The sequence below is a fragment of the Delphinus delphis genome, chromosome 4, assembly GCF_949987515.2.
Source record: "Delphinus delphis chromosome 4, mDelDel1.2, whole genome shotgun sequence".
Taxonomy (NCBI): domain Eukaryota; kingdom Metazoa; phylum Chordata; class Mammalia; order Artiodactyla; family Delphinidae; genus Delphinus; species Delphinus delphis.
In genome coordinates, this window is record NC_082686.1 from 117,709,764 (window position 1) to 117,727,690 (window position 17,927).

Genomic DNA, 17,927 nt, shown 5'->3' on the forward strand with positions numbered 1-17,927 from the left:
CTGGCACGGTGTCATCGCAAGCCACAGCCACACACAAATATTTGGTGAAAGACTGTTCAAAATCCTTCAAGCTGGTACACATTGTCTTAAAACAAAAAAAAAACTTGTGTTTTTTTGTGTTTCGGATGTGTGTGTTTACGTATACGTTTTTTTTTAATAGTTTATTTCTTTTTTTTTTAAGTTAACCATTTTTTAAATTTATTTATGTATTTTTGCTGTGTTGGGTCTTCGTTGCTGCGTGCAGGCTTTCTCTAGTTGTGGCGAGCAGGGGCTTCTCTTCATTGCGGTGCGCAGGCTTCTCATTGCGGTGGCTTCTCTTGTTGCAGAGCACGGGCTCTAGGTGTGTGGGCTTCAGTAGTTGTGGCATGTGCGCTCAGTAGTTGTGGCTCACGGGCTCTAGAACACAGGCTCAGTAGTTGTGGCACACGGGCTTAGTTGCTCTGCGGCATGTGGGATGTTCCCGGACCAGGGACCGAACCCGTGTCCCCTGCATTGGCAGGTGGATTCTTAACCACTGCGCCACCAGGGAAGTCCCTATATATACATTTTAAAAGGTCTAGGGCAATACAGAGCTACTATGAGAAGTTATTCTGGGAAAGTGAGACCGGAAGGGAGTTTTATTTTATCTTGTGGTTGTTTTTTATAAGAAACCTATATAACTTTTATAATGCAATTTTTTAAATAAAGAAAAATCCTTCAAAGCTCAGATCAGGCCCCAACTCCCACTGGAAACCTCCCCGGACTCTCAGATCTGTGGTCTTGTCCTATTCCAAACATGCCTTGAGCATTGCAAAGACCTCCAGCCAAGTCCATTTTCATGTGTGGTCTGATGCTGCCCATTCACCTATGCGTGAACAGAAGAATGAAAGATTTTCCTGCTTAGCTCAGAATCACAGCCCCACAGCTGAGGGTCTTTAGTGTTAAGTGCCCCTAATTATGGAGAAAGCCCCAAGGTGCTTACTAAGAAACAAGCTAGAGGTCTTGTAAGCCTGACCCCACCACTGCACCCTCCTGTATACGCAGCCTGGAAAGCCAGAGGAGGTCATTGATGGGGGAGGGAGCCCTTGGAGGAAATGGCCTTGAAGAGGGATGTGAGCGCTCCCGTCCAGCCGAGCCAGGTGAAGAGCGCTCTTGGGGCACCACCCGGAAAGGTGGAGGGTGCTTTTGAAAGGGAGCCTGGCTGCCCCTCTCCAGCCAGATGTCGGCCCCAAGGCTGCCCCGGTGCAGACTGTGGCGAGACTGTTCTTGGGAGGCTTGGCTGTGGGTTGCCCAGACTTTGGGAGGGAGGAGCCAGTCTCCTGAGGGTCACCTGGAGAGCTCTGAAGGTGGGAGGCTGAGCAGAGCAGCCCATGACAGCCCCATGAGGCGACAGAGCCACAGAGTCTGGAGGGACAAGGGTGCCCCTCCCATGGTCCTAGCCAGTGCCATGGGAGGAAGTGGGCTGGCATCACCCCAGGGGCGGGCTGCCAGGGCAAGGGGCTCCCCCAGGAAGAGCCTGGGTTGGGGGGCAGACAGGAGCGTCACAAGAGGTCAGGGACCTGGACCGTGGGGAGCCCCCTCCTGAGAGGCTTCAGAAAAGTCCACATATTCACCTGCAAGACAGCCAGCATGACCCTGCCTGTCCCTGGAGACCATCCACGCCCAGCCCCCGCGAGTGGAGAGGGGACCACAACGGCATGGCCCATTAAGCACAAAGGTTTTGGCCTTCGTCTTTATTTTATTTTATTTTTTTCTCACAATAGTGGCTTTATTAATTTAGTTGCTTTATAAAACATTGCAGATGTCATAATTGTTAACATAACAATTTACCAAACTGTAGTTAAATGGCACAGTTTGTGGAACAAAACAAAGTTTTATAAAGGAAATGCCAAAACCCCATTAAAGTTGATCCGCTGCAGCCTCAGAGAACAAAGGAGATTTGTTTCTCAGACGCTTAAATCAGACAAATAAAATAGGTAGTAAGGAGTTTCCCTCCCCCATCTGAAGCACTCCCTCAGTAGAATAGTCTGATAGATAGAAACTAGACAGTCTATGCACTCAAGAGATTCCACAACTTGGCAATGCAATAATGGAGAGGTTGACCTTCTTCAGCTTCCAAGTTGGAGGGTTTTGGTCATTTAATTTTTAAGTATCAAACTAGCGCTTTTCAGCCGCCATATCTTCACTCTGAGATAAGCAGTCTTCTTCACAATGTATTTTTAATATCCTCACCCTCAATTTTAAGACAAAGCAACTTTAATACTAGGTGCACACCACATGCCCTTACAGCAGACTGCTTTTCTTGACAAGTTATGAAGTAGTTCAAGGAGGTATGGTTAAGGCTGTATTACTGAATGGTGCTGGTAAATACTACACAATTTTTTGTCGTGTTGCAACCTTTGTTTCCAATTTAGGGACTGCTGCTACGAAATCAGATAGCAACAACAACAACATTATTAGGTCTGGTTTTTTAAACTATGATTTAGTAGCAATGGAGGTTCCCAATTTTAACCCCTTGGCAGCAAGATCCAAGTTCCCTCATTTGCACATTAGCACCTAAGTGTCAAGGGGTTAATAACCAGCACAAAAGATACTGAACTTCTGATTGTAGCATTTGGCAGAACTGAAAGGAAAGGAAGTTGTGCTACATGTTGAAGGGATTGTGGGCAACAGAAAGAAGACACCAGGAGAAGATAAAACGTCACGTGAAGTCTTCAAAATCTTGAACATATCCTCCATCATAACCACCATGATCTGCCAGATGGTCTTTCATGGTAGCCTTTAATCCCCCTCTGGGAACCACGCCTTTCTTCTTCTTTTTGGCTTTGCTTTGCTTTTCTTCCTTCTGTTTTTCACTGCAAAGTACAGTCAATGAACTGGTAATCTTTTTCAAGTCATCAATTTCCAATGAAATACACACATCTCAAACTAAGGCTTCCAAAAAACTGGCATAGTATAGTGATTTTTCATATTGTGTAATTTTATCTTTTAGTAGCTTTCCAAACTCTGTGAAGTCATCCCTTGAAGATGGGTTCATAGCATCTATTCCATAAACTGTAGTATTAACACCAAATGTTTCTTTCGCTAATTCGAGGTCTGACTCTTCCTGTAATTTCTTTAGCCACAGTTTATCTGTCTGGTGTTAGCACTTTAGGTTCTTCAGGTTCTTCTAACCTCTTTTTAATTTCTTCTTGCCTTTTCTTCCGCTGCCATTCTTTCTCTTTTATCTTCTCTGTTTTTTTCTTTTCTGAAATTTTTACTTCTGGTTTTACTTCTGCTTCTTTTTTCATCATCATCATCATCATCATCATCATCCCAGTTATCCTTGACGTCCTCGTCGTCGCCTTCCCAGCGGTCCCCGCCGGCGGTGCCGCCGCCCCCCACCTTCCGCACCAGGTCTTCCACAGAGAACGTGTCTGCATCCCAGGAGTCAGAGTCCCCCGCCGCTGCCACCGCCATCTCGAGCCGGGTGTAAGCGTGTCTGGCCCTTGTCTTTAAGTCCCCCTCCTCCTGCCCACCCCAGAAGAGCTGAAGATGAAGACAGAATAAAAGAAGACCTCAGTCACAGGCCACAGCTGAGCTGGGGGAGGAGAGGCTTTGGATGGGAGAGAAGCTGAAGTGGGGATTTAAGCAGAAGGACTTGCTGCTGCGTGAACGTGAGTCTTGATTGTCAGGATGACTATTTCTATAGTTAAAGGGACCATAAAATCGCGGGGTCTGCAGGAACTCTTGTCGAGAGGTGGGGAAGGGAAATACAATAGAGCAGGTTTAAAGGCTGTGGTTAGAAAAAAATAAATTTTTGTTTCGTACCCCAGAGAGTTTGCCTGAGATTTCAGTTACAGGTACGTATGTGTATCCCCAACAAGACACGATCTCTTGGTAGGAAAGGATTTGTAGCCTGTGTCTCTGGCATCACCTTGTCCAGGATGGGGAGACCATGAAACGCCTAAGAAAACTGTGTTGATCAGGGGCTGGTGATTGGATCCGGCAAAACTCACAACCCAGATAACCTCCCTCTGTTTGGATACCCTGACCTCAGTGAAACAATATTTAACTTTTTTTTTTTTTTTTTTTTTTGCAGTACGCGGGCCTCTCACTGTTGTGGCCTCTCCCGTTGCGGAGCACAGGCTCCGGACGCGCAGCCTCAGCGGCCATGGCTCACGGGTCTAGCCGCTCTGCGGCATGTGGGATCTTCCCGGACCGGGGCACGAACCCGCGTCCCCTGCATTGGCAGGCGGACTCTCAACCACTGCGCCACCAGGGAAGCCCAATATTTAACATTTTTAACTAGAAGAGCCTTTCCTATGGTGATGTGCATCCCAACTCTCCTAGTGCGGAATGAAATATGCAATTTTTTCAAACTTATCGACCCACAACATTCCTTTAATAAGTTCTCATAAAACAGCTGAGGAAGTTTAGAATAAATACTACGCATCACTGACCCAGCATCTGCCAGAGATGGCATCTCCAAGCCCCCAGCCCCTACCTATGGGACCCTCCTTTCTACTGTCATTCAGTTATTCCAGAAACACTAGCGTGTGTAGTCTGTGGCAAGGTACTAGGTACTGGATATATAGCAGAGGATAAGGCAGACGCTACTATTGTCCTCTGGAGCTTATGCTCTCATGCGGGAGAGGGATCATGGGCATGAACAATAGGTGGGAATGGATACATAAGCAATGAGGAAGCGGGAAGCTATAGAAGCCCTTGACAGGATGACCTGATCCAGTCAGGGGTGTGGGGGAAGGTGTCCCTGAAGAAAGGACATTCAAACTGAGAACCGGAGGATGAATATAAGTGAAGAGAGAGAACTGGAGGGAAGAATTCCAGGCTGGAGCAGCAGCATGCAGAGAAGCAAGAAAAAGCTTGGCTACTTTCTCAACCATCCTTAAATCCAGAGGCACCAGACACTCTGGAGGAAAAAAATACAAAAAAGGAAAACTGCACTTTAGATGTTTCTTGAAAGTTAAAATATACATCAGCAATCTATTTTGCAGGAATCACTAAGAGTTTTCCATATTCCCCTTCCATGCAGAGTCTATTGACTTTCCTTCCCAGCTCCTTTGCTGCCAGTCTGGGCATCTAATGTCTCCTTGGGTGAGGAGGCACTGATGGATGTGCCACAGTTTTCCTTTATTGCGTGGTTCAATTTATCATAATGCATTTTATAAATTAGTATTCTTAAATTCTCATCATATATCTGTATCTATTGATTTATATAATACAGGTTTGATTTATGGATCACTGCAGTAATTTATAGCTCAGATAACTGATTTGTTGACCCAGCACCAAAATGTATAAGTCACCTTGCACTTTTCTCCATGACACAGATGGGTCCTAAATGATTTGCGTGATTTATATTGGCAGGGGACTAATTCAGGGCATGGAAATCCCCAGCTTTCGATCACTCTGAGGATCATTCTTCTCCTCAAAGTCCTCAAAAGAGGATGGTCAAATGTCCTTGAACCCACACACCCATACCCAGGAATTTACTCTAAGGAAAATAAGTAGCCTAGAAGGAAGGAATGGCTATGAGCATGCCTCTTATAGTGAAATTTAAATGGAATTTAAATTTAAATGGAAAGTGTTGGAAATAATATGTCCAGTAATAGGAATTATTTTGGCAAAGTATGAGTCCTCAACTAAATGTATATAATGTTAGGCTGTGAATAAGAATGATTCCCAGATTCAGTGGCCCTCAACAAGGGGTGATTTTACCTCCAGGGAACTTTTGGCAAAGTGGAGACATTTTTGATTGTCACAACTAGGGGGTTGGGGTCTACTGGAATCTAGTAATTGTGGAGTTCAGCGGTGCTGCTAAGCCGCCCACAATGCACAGGACAGCTCCCCACAGACAAATCTGGTGCAAAATTTCAATAGTGCCAAGGCTGAGAAAACTTGCCATAATACATGCAACATAAACAGGGTGTTTTACTGATATAAGAGAATGACCAGAACACAAAATTGTACCCGTGTTATAATTTCAGCTATAAAAACTGTAAATGCCTATGCACCAGGACCACAGAGGGACGAGATAAAAGGAAGGCAAATGTATTGTTACAAAGAGGAAACTATGGGCAATTATTTAAATTTTATTTTTGCTAATTAGTTTTTAAAGAAATAAAAATGGGAAAAGCACTTTATTACAAATTAATAATATTAGAGAGGAAGGAGTTACATGAGACGTGAGGGGAAGAGAAATAAAAAGTGAAGAACTCAAACACAAAACAGCTGTTTGGGCAAATATTCTGATTGAAATTCAGAATCCTTATTAGAGATGTTTAAACCAAAACACAGCCCCTCACTATGAAATGACCCACTTTATTTCTGGTAATGCTCCTTCTGGGATAGTAATATAGCCACACCAGCTTTCTTGTGCTTAGTATTGGCACGGCATATATTTTCCTTCCTTTTACTTTAACCTCCTTGTGTCTTTGTATTTCAAGTGTATATCTTTTAAACAGCATAGATTTAGGTCTTGCTTTCTTATCTGGTCTGAGAATCTCTTGCCTTTTAAGCAGCATATTTAGTCCATTTACATTTAATGTAATTCTTATTTTTTTACTTATCTACTCTGTTCTCTCTTCCTCTTTTCCTTCTTTCATTTGGGGTTAATCAAGCATTTTTCAGTTCTACATTCCATTCATCAGCTATTTAGTTATAACTCTTTTTGTTTATGTTTTGTGGTTTCTCTCATAATTAAAATATATATCCTTATCACATTCTGTCTGAAATTAATATTACTTCCTTTACAATGAAGAAACTTACAAAGTGTAATTCTCTTTACACCCCCTCCTGACTTTGTACTCTTGTTGTTGTAATATTTCACTTCTACATATATTTTAAATGCCACAATACATTTGTCATCATTTTTGCTTTAAACAGTCAGTTGGCTTTAAGTAACATAGAAAATAGAGGAAAAACAGTATGTGCTATTTATGATTTCCAGGGTTCTTCTTTCCTCCTTACATATTCACATTTTCACCTGGTATCATTTCCCTTCCACGTGAAACTTTCTTAGCATTTATTGTAGTGCAGGTCTGCTGGCAACAAATTTCCACAGGTTTTATCTGAAAATCGTTTGTTTCACCTTCTTTATTTTTTTAACCAATTTTTCATTATAAAAGCTTTCAAACATACAGGAAAGTCGAAAAAATGTATACCATGTATTCACTACCTAGATTCTACAATTGACATTTGATTATAATTATTTTATTATATATCTACCATCTATCCAACTCTCCATCCATCATTTACCTTATTTTTTATGCACGTAAGTTGCAGAAATCAGTAAACTTCACCCTAAATATTTTAGCATGTGTACCATAATTAAAGTGAATATTAATTTACTTCTTTCTTTTTAGGTAAACTTACATACAATGAAACTCACAAATCTTAAGTGTACCATTTGATGAATCTGACATGCATACACACATTCAACCCAAATCTCTTTAAAGATACATAATATAACTATCACCCAAGAAAATCCCCTCATGCCCCTTCCAGTTAAATCCCTGCCCTCTTCCCACTAAGGCAACGGTTGCTGATTTTTTCCACCATAGATTCAGTTCAGTACTCTAGTACTTCATACAAGTGAATTTGATAGCTAGTTAGCTAGCTAGATGGATAAATAGATAGATATAGATATAGAAAATAAAGATTCACAGTATGCATTCTTTTTTGATGCTTATTCTGGATGAATTTAAGGATTCATCCATATTGTTCCCTGTATCAATGATTTATTTATTTTATTTTTGAATAGTGATTAAGCATTTTTATGTGATTTCTATTTGTGTTCTCTGATTTTGTTCCTCTCCTGCTCCTTTCCTGCTTTCTTGTGGATTAATTTAATAATTTTTAGAATTCTTCTTTGGCTTTTCAACTATGTTTCTTTCAATCATATTTTTTAGTGGTTGTTGTAGGGATTATAATATACGTCCTTAATTTTTCAATCTACTTAAAGTTAGAATTGTACTATTCCACGTAAAAATGTAGAAACCTTGCAACAATACAGGATAGGCCCTGCCTCTCGTTCCCTTTCCTATCTGATAAAACCACTGATACAGGAAACCCACAATCAGATCTTGCCCTGTGCTATCATCATGACATGATTTTTCCTTCTTACTTGGAAATTGATGGAATTAATAGGCTGGCTACTTTTTATTACTCTTAAGCAAAACTCATCAAAGATCTGTGTGCTCATTCCCAGGAGACTAACAAGGCAAAGGCAACACAAGAAAGGAGCATTTAATGTTAGTGAAGTTCATGCAAGCCATCCTGCTTTGACTCGTGTCAAAGGAAGTGACCCAGGAAAGCAGTAAGGAGAGTGCCAACCCCTCCCAGCTTTGAGAGGTTGCCCAGGAGGGCTGGCAGAGTCTCAGACTGGATAGCAGGCACCCACTCCCCTCCCCACCCTGAGGGCCAATTACAATGATGGCAAACCCTTACCAGCACTTACTGCATGCCAGGCACTGTCCTAAGTACTTTAGCTCATTGATCCCACCCACAACCCTATGAGGTTGGTATAAATGTTAAGTATCTCTATTTTATAGATTAAAAAAATGTTTGTTCTCTACATCTGTGTCTCTATTTCTGCCCTGCAAACTGGTTCATCTGTACCATTTTTCTAGGTTCCACATATATGCATTAATATACGATATTTGGGAGATTGGGATTGACATATATACACTAATATGTATAAAATGGATAACTAATAAGAACCTGCTGTATAAAAAAATAAATAAAATAAAATTCAAAAAAAAAAAATGGAGACACAGAGATAAAGCGACTTGCCTGATGCCGCCCACTAGGAAGTGGCAGAGCTGAGATTTGAGCCCAGAGTCTCTGTTCTGAGGCCCTGGACCAACCAAGTAAGTGACCACCTGACAGCATGAATGAGAGCCAGTTATGACTTGACTCACTTGTACGTGTCTGTCCCTCTGCCTCCTAAATGGTCAGAATGTGTGATGTGGCCAGGAGAGGGGAGACCTCCTCTGAGAGTATGAAGACCCCCACTGAGAGGCACATGACTGGCAAACACCAGGGTGGAGCTTTTGCTCTTTAACAAGTGAGAGCAGGAAGCTAAAGGGATGAAAGGAATAGAGGGATTCCAGCTATGACCCAGAAGATTTGGAGTTGAGTTGGGGAGGGAAGGAAGGTCTTACCAGGCCTACTGTAATCACCCCAGTGGGCAAGCTGACAGCTGTGTTCACCAGGGCTGCCTCTATGGAGCCTTTGGTGTTCTACTGAACTGAATTCCACCACTCACATTTACTGAGCATCCACTACGTATCGGAAACTGTATCATGTGTTATGAATAACGCCCAGGACATAGGCTCTATGGAGCTCAGAACCCAGGGGAAAGCAGACACACAAAACAGTGACACTTGTTTGCAGTAGCGAAATTGGAAATAAATGAAATGTCCGTGAATGGGGATTAGTAAGTATGGTACATCCAGAGAGCAATACACAGCTGTAGAAAAGGATAAGGATGCTTTCCATGTACTGGTATGGAAAAGGCTCCATGATATATTAAATGAAAAGGACAAGGTATAAAATACAGTATGTTGGGCTTCCCTGGTGGCGCAGTGGTTGAGAGTCCGGCTGCCGATGCAAGGGACATGGGTTCGTGCCCCAATCCGGGAAGATCCCACATGCCGCGGAGCGGCTGGGCCCGTGAGCCATGGCTGCTGAGCCTGCGCGTCCAGAGCCTGTGCTCCGCAACGGGAGACGCCACAACAGTGAGAGGCCCGCATACCACAAAAAAAAAAAATACAGTATGTTACCTTCCACATAAAAATGGAGGGAAATAAGAGTATATATTAATGTTTGCATATATCAGCACAAAGACACTCTGGAAGGACACCCAGAAATCTAATAACAGCGGTTCCTGTGGTTGAGGTTGAAGGGTAGCGGTGCTGGGCAGGGGCTGAAAGTGGAAAAAGAGAGTTTCACTTGTTTTTATGTTATTTTAGTTTAGTTTAGTTTAGTTTACTTTATTTTGGAATTGAATGTTAGAACTGTTGAAAAAATTAAATTAAAAATAGATGTCATTACAGCCCATGAAAACGGTCTTAGCACTGCCTCCCCATATGAAGAACACTTATTTTTTCTTCCTTTTCCATCAGCCCCAATGCTGGGTCCCTGGAAGATAACTGGTGGTGGAGAGACAAATAAGTAACAGGGAGCCTGCTCTTCCTCCTGCCGGGAGGGGTCAGAGAACCATCAATCTGACACCCCCTAGTGACTGTCACCCCGAAATGGCATGCCAGCTCTCTCCAAACCATTGCCGCAGCTCTCTTCATTAACCTCCTGTCCCTGTCAACAGCGTAAGGGGATGATTTCAAAGCAAACCCTCAGAGCCTTCCTGGACTCTCAAAGGCAACAGAGGACCCTGAAGGCCATGCTCAGCTAAATGTTTCGCTTCTTGCCTCTTTCCTCTTTAATTACAGCATAATTTGCATTTATATGATTTCATCCAGCCGTTCTGTGGGCAGTGTTGAGCATGATCGACACTCCATAACTTCCCATCATAGTTGGAGAGTCAGGAGGGTGGCCGCCATTTCCGATAAAATCCTTTCCAGTTAAACAGTTCATTGGACATGTCACGGTTTGGGGTTCTCGTTATCATCAGATGTGCACGTCTCATGGATATTTCTTTACACCCATCATCATAATAAGGTCTCACTACAGAAGATGCTTGGAGAATTATGCTCCCCCACTGAGTGACTGTAATGACACTGACTTGAAAATGGGCCTCCTTAGACTTGCAAAAGAAGCAGAACTATTCCCTTAACTGGATCATAATTCTGGGCTTTACTTTCCCAGGTCTTGGGTCCAAATGGGATCAGATGCTCCATGTGATGAAACACACCAATGATAGTGACAAAATAATGTCGGACCACTAACAGGGTCCATCTACTCAGGGCAAATGTGTCTGGAGATTTCTCCAATCAACACTCAAGCTGGAGGTCTCTGCTCTGGATAATGGCTCACCTGGCTGATGTGGTTCACACCTAGCCAGCATGGCTCACCTGGTCAGCTCATCTGCGTGAAAACACAAGCTCAACAAGTTTCTTTTAACATCCAAAGTACCAGGAAGGAAATTCACCAACATACCAATGACAGTTATCTCCAGGTGGTCTAATTCCTGGTGCATTTTAAGTTTCTTCTTAATTCTCTTTTGTGCTTTCCAAGTTGTGCTTTTTTTAACCATTCGGCACATTTTTTTAATAATAAAATATTTTAAAGCAATACTTGTAACTGTAAAATGGGAAAATGTCATTTATTTACAACTGATTCTATAGCCACAACCATGACAAAGAGAAAGGGAAATAAACACTGAGAGTCCCCTTCAGTATTGTCTGACTGGATCCTACACTTTTAGGATCCACCTAACGAGCCCATCTACACCAGTCCCCCGCTCCTCCCGACCAACAAAGGTAAACTTCGCCTGCACCAGTGCCAGCCAGCAGCCACCCAGGACCAGCCCACTTTGTTCCAGAACCACTTCCATTCCTTCCACGTTCAGCTTGACTCCTGATTGTCGATTCAGGCCCCCTTTCCCATCCCTCCCCCACCCCGTGCCACGGTCTTGGTGTTGATCTTGGCTTTGACTCACGGCACTGGTCTTCGGTTCCTTCTACCCCAGACTACAACAAGAAGCCCCCTCCCAGTACTGGTCCCCCTGGTTGGCACTCTGGCTTTTGTTTGGGGGCCTGGGGGGTGGGGGCATTTTAATCTATAGTAAGATTGTGCCAAATGGCTTGAACCGTGCTGTCTGGGGACCCTAATTAGTAAGCTTCTTAGTCAGAAAAAAGGCATGAAGGCAGCTTTTCTTAACTTCCTCCTTCAAACACTCATTATGGCGTTTCTTGAAACTTGAGCCCTCAGTGAGACCCATAAGAAGGTGTTGCCTCAGGAGGGACCCCAGGGAAAGGATGAAAAGTTTGTGAGGCTTAGACATGTCTAATGCTTTAGGGTCCACAGACTCTGCGGCTGCCCCTCTCCCTGGAGTAAACGGCACTTCAATTATTTTTTGTTTGTTTGTTTTGTTTTGTTTTGTTTTTGCGGTACGCGGGCCTCTCACTGCTGTGACCTCTCCCGTTGTGGAGCACAGGCTCCGGACGCGCAGGCTCAGCGGCCATGGCTCACGGGCCCAGCCGCTCCGCGGCATGCGGGCTCTTCCCGGACCGGGGCACGAACCCGTGTCCCCTGCATCGGCAGGCGGACTCTCAACCACTGCGCCGCCAGGGAAGCCCTCAATTATTTTTAATTAGGATAAAATTAAAGTTTTCAAAACCCTAGCTGACAGAGACTGGCCAAAGGTCTCACATGCCTTTTAAATCTGTCAAACACAAAATCCAAGAAATATCTTGCTACATCCTGCCTTCTACCCAACCATTTCCCCAACTAGCAGAATACCCCCCTTATCTAAAAGTCCTTGATGCCAGCTCCGACAATTCTCCCTCACTGACTGAAGCCAGTGACAAAGGGGTTGCCTGCAACTTACAGCTGAATCCCCACAGGCCCAAGCAAACTGTCCCAGGAAAAGGCAGACTTGAATGTTATGACCCTTTGTATTAATTTTGCTGGGCAAAAATGTGTGGGTTCAAGGCAAATTCCAACAGCAACTTCCTTTTGCTTTTATTTGGGAAGCAAAGGAACACATTTATCTTTAGTATTTTTATTTACTTCTGCTGAGCAGTCAAAGCTAGATACAAATTCCTTTTGATTAAAACTACAGATATACCAAAAGATTTAATCAACAGTATTGCTAAACAAAGGAGGTTTAAACAGGAGAATGAGAATAATGTTCTCTCTCCCCAGTATGGATATGCAGCAAACCTTCCAAGCTGGGGTGCAAAAGGTTTTGGTCTCCCTTCCTTAAGGACAGGAGTCTAAAATTACTACTGCTATTTGTTCTTATAAGAGGAAAAGAATCAGGACTTCCCTAGTGGTCCAGTGATTAAGACTCCTTGCTCCCAATGCAGGGGGCCCGGGTTCGAAACCTGGTCAGGGAACTAGATCCCACGTGCCGAAACTAAGACCGGGTGCAGCCAAATCATTAAATCAATAAATATTTTTAAAAAAGAAGAAGATGATGAAAAAAGTCATATATGGCCATACCAGGAGTTTCAGGGCCCAGTCAGGGACTCAGCTAAAGAGCCCATGTAATACTAACGACATCCGTTGGTTACTGCAGGCACCAGTTGCCATTTACACCTCAGCAGACATCATGGTTTAAGCAAAAATCTCCTATTTCCAAAGAATCTGGTAGCAAATGACATGCGTAGCATGTTCCTAAAACAAACAGAAATCTGCTTACAAGTGATCAAGGAAGTCACTTCTATAAAACTATCACTGTTGGCAGATGACATGATACTATATATGGAAAATCCTATTGACTCCCCCCAAAAACTGTTAGAACTAATATCGATAAATGAAATCAGTAAAGTTGCAGGATACAAAATTAATATACAGAAATCTGTAACATTTCTATACACTAATAACAATCTATCAGAAAGAGAAATTAAGAAAACAATCCCGTTTACAATTTCATCAAAAAGAATAAAATACCTAGAACTAAATTTGACCAAGGAGGTAAAAGACCTGTACTGTGAAAACAATAAGACAGTGATAAAAGAAATTGAAAACAATACAAATAAATGAAAAGATATACCATGCTCATGGATTAGAAGAATTAATATTCCTAAAATATCCATACTACACAAAGCAAGTTACAGATTCAGTGACACCCCTATCAAAATACCAAAGGCATATTTCACAGAAGTAGAACAAATAATCCTAAAATTTGCATGGAACCACAAAAGACCCCGAAGAGCCAAAGCAACCTTGAGAAAGAAGAACAAAGCTGGAAGTATCACACTCCCTGATTTCCAACTATACCGCAAAGCTCTTGGTACTGACACAAAAACAGACACGTAGATCAATGGACTAGAAAGCCCGAAATAAAACCATGCTTATATGATGAATGAATCTTCAACAAAGGAGGCAAGGATATACAATGGAGAAAAGACAGTCTCCTCAATAAATGGTGTTGGGAAAACTGGACAGCTACATGCGAAAGAATCAAACTGGACGGTTTTCTTACACCATATACAAAAATAAACTCAAAATGGATGAAAGACTTAAATGTAAGACTTGAAACCATAAAACTCCTAGAAGGAAACAGAAACAGCACACTCTTTGACATCAGTCTTAGCAATATTTTGGGGGATCTGTCTCCTCAGGCGAGGGCAACAAAAGCAAAAATAAATAAATGGAACTATATCAAAGTAAAAAGCCTTTTGCATAGCAAAGGAAAGCATGAACAAAACAAAAGGCAACCTACTGAACGGGAGAAAATATTTGCAAATGATAAATTTGATAAGCGTTAATATGCAAATTATATAAAGAAATCACACAACTCAGTATAAAAAAAAATCCAATTAAAAAGTGATCAGGGGCTTCCCTGGTGGCACAGTGGTTGAGAGTCCGCCTGCCGATGCAGGGGATGTGGGTTCGTGCCCCGGTCCGGGAAGATCCCACATGCCGCGGAGCAGCTGGGCCCGTGAGCCATGGCCGCTGGGCCTGCGCGTCTGGAGCCTGTGCTCCACAACGGGAGAGGCCGCAACAGTGAGAGGCCTGCGTACCGCAAAAAAAAAAAAAAAAAAAAAAAAAAAAAAGTGATCAGGGGACCTCCCTGGTGGTGTAGTGATTAAGAATCCGCCTGCCAATTCAGGGGACATGGGTTCGAGACCTGGTCTGGGAAGATCCCACATGCCATGGAGCAACTAAGCCCGTGCACCACAACTACAGAGCCTGTGCTCTAGAGCCCATGTGCCACAACTACTGAAGCCCGCGTGCCTAGAGCCCGTGCTCCGCAACAAGAGAAGCCACCACAATGAGAAGCCCGTGCACTGCAACGAAGACCCAACGCGGCCAAAAATTAATTAATTAATTAATTAACTTTTTTAAAGAAAAAGAAGAGGTACAAGCCTCCAGTTATAAAATAAATGTCATGAGGATGTAATATACAGCATAAGGAATATAGTCAATAATACTGTAATAATTTTGCATGGGAGCAGATGGTTACTGGACTTGTCATAGTCATCATTTCATAGTATATTTGATTGCCACATCACTATATTGTACACCTGAAAGTAACATATATCAACTATACTTCAATAAAAATAAATAAAATAAAATAAAATACCTACTTGAGTAGAAAAGAAAAGGGAAATCACTTCTAGCCTTTTTGTGGCAATCAGGCCCCTCTGTTTCTCTGTGGCACCCTCTACTCGAGGTCCCAATCACCAGCTTGTTCTGTTCACTAGCTCCGAAGCAGGAATAACGCCACTCGACTCTCAGGCAGCATACTCCAATGTCCTAGCAATAGCTCTAAAAACACAGTTGCCTGGAAATTCCAGAGCCAGCCAAAATGAATTAAGCCCACCCCAGCCTTCTCTCCCACTGGTTACAACTAAAACTTCAAAGTACAAAAAACAGCTACTTGCAGACTCCGAGAAGTTAACAAATTAGGTAGATTAAGGAAGGGAACCAACACGTAAACAGTGATCCATATCAAGGGATGAGTTTCCCAGTTTCCCCTCTTTTATCTTCTGACTTTGACCAAAGGGTGGTGCCACTGCAGAGCTATACAGCAGACAGGGGTCCTAAAACAGCAGAGAAAAGCACAGCAGAGGACCTGGGAAAAGGGCTCTGGAGAGCGAAGAGTGTGGAGGAAATCTTAGAGAGGACAGGGCTGCAGAGGGAGATCCCTTTATTCTGTCGCAAGCACCAGGATCACCTCTAAGCTGTACATGCACAGCATCAACCCAAAGCATCATAGCCAAGACTCTGAAATCGGAACTACAGTATCGTCCACTGCCCATGCCCTAGATAGGGACATGCATGGAATAGACCCAAAGGAGCATAACAAAGTCTTTGAAACCCAGATAAACATTGGAACCACTGCCACAGATGGCAAGAAAGAACTTGCAGTTTGAACCCAATCAGATTGATTGCCTGCTAAAACAATAAAATCAACACTCTGCAGAGAATTTAACAGGACCCAAAGATTCACCACATAGTGTTCCAAAGTACTCAGCACACAAAGAATCAGGGCAATGTTACCAATTCTCAAAAGAAAATACAATCAACAGATGTCAGTTCTCAGATGATCCAGATGTTGGAATCGTCAGACAAATACTTTAAAAGAACTATTATAGGGCTTCCCTGGTGGCGCAGTGGTTGAGAGCCCGCCTGCCGATGCAGGGGACACGGGTTCGTGCCCCGGTCCAGGAGGATCCCACATGCCGCGGAGCAGCTGGGCCCGTGAGTCATGGCCGCTGAGCCTGCGCGTCCGGAGCCTGTGCTCCGCAACGGGAGAGGCCACAACAGTGAGAAGCCCACGTACCACAAAAAAAAAAAACCCAAAACAAACAAACAAAAGAACTATTATAAACATGTTCCATGAGGTGAAGGTAATACTCTCAAAATGGATGGAAAGGTAGACAATACGAGCAGAAAAATAAAAACTATTTTTAAAATGAAAACTTGAGAACTAAAAAGGAGACTATGAATCTATGAAATTTAAAAGTCACTGAATGAGCTCAAAAACCGAATGCAGAGGACAGAGGAGTGAGCAAACTTAAAAACAGATCAGTAGAAATTATTTGATCTAAACAACAAGGAAAATAAAACATTTTAAAAATGAATACAGCATCAAGAACCTATGGGGAAGTATCAGAAGGTCTAGCATTTGTGACATTGGTGTGCCAGAATTAGAAAGAGATTGAAACAGAAAACAAATATTTAAAGAAACAGTGACCAAAAACGTACTAAATGTTGTGAAAGATATTTATGTTCCATGTGAATGCTCACCAAAGGACATCCACTGCATTGGAGACTCTTCGTAACACGGACAAGGTGGAATGTTCTGTGGATATCAATCACCCCCAATGTTTGCTCTATAGATGATGTATGAAGTGGGCATGTTGGCAGGATGGCAGCTATACACAAGCTTAACAACATGAACTTCCCCTCACTAAGGCTGACTTGGTTACTGCTGTTACCAAGGGTCTAACTTACCAACGCAAGAGCCCAGCCCCAAGCTCCTAGTGTGGCACAATTCCCTAAGGGAATTAGACAGCCACCTAGTGGCAAGTTGATTATATTGCACCCATTTCATCATGGGGTGGGTGGCAACATGTTCTCACTAGACTAGGTATGTATTTTGGATATGAATTTGTCTTCTCTAACTGTAATGCTTCTGCCAGTTTAGCAGTTTCTTAAAAAATGAAACACTCTCACCATATGATTCAGCAATTCCACTCCTTGGTATTTACCCAGAGAAGCTGAAAACTTATGTCCACACAAAAACCTGCACATGGATCTTTATGATAGCTTTATTCATAATTGTCAAAACCTGGAAGCAACCAAGATGTCCTTCAGTTGGTGAATGGATAAATAAACTGTGGTACATAAAGACAATGGATTATTGTCTAAAAGAAATGAGCTCTCAAGTCATGAAAAGACATGGAGGAAACTTACATGCATATTATTAGTGAAGAAAAAAAAAAAGCCAATCTGGAAAGGCTACATACTGTATGATTCCAATTACATGACATTCTGGAAAAGGCAAATCTATGGAGACAATAGAAAGATCCATGGTTGCCAAGGATGGGGGGGAGGGGAAAGGAGAATAGGCAGAGGACAAAGGGTTTTTAGGATAGTGACGCTACGCTGTGTGATCCGATAATGGTGGACAGAGGCCATTATACATTTGTCCAAACCCAGGGAATATACAACACCAAGAGGGAACCCCCTGTAAACTATGGACCTTGGTTGATTATGATGTGTCAACACAAGTTCATCAATTGTAACAAATGTATCACTTCGTGGGGGACGTTGATAATGGGGGGACTATCCATGTGTGGGGGCAG

General features: G+C 42.8%; 1 pseudogene; it reads right to left on the bottom strand.

Moving 5' to 3' along the window:
• Positions 1 to 2,450: 2,450 nt before the first annotated feature.
• LOC132424277 (eukaryotic translation initiation factor 3 subunit J-like) lies at positions 2,451 to 3,453 on the bottom strand (annotated as a pseudogene).
• Between the last annotated feature and the right edge of the window lie 14,474 nt (positions 3,454 to 17,927).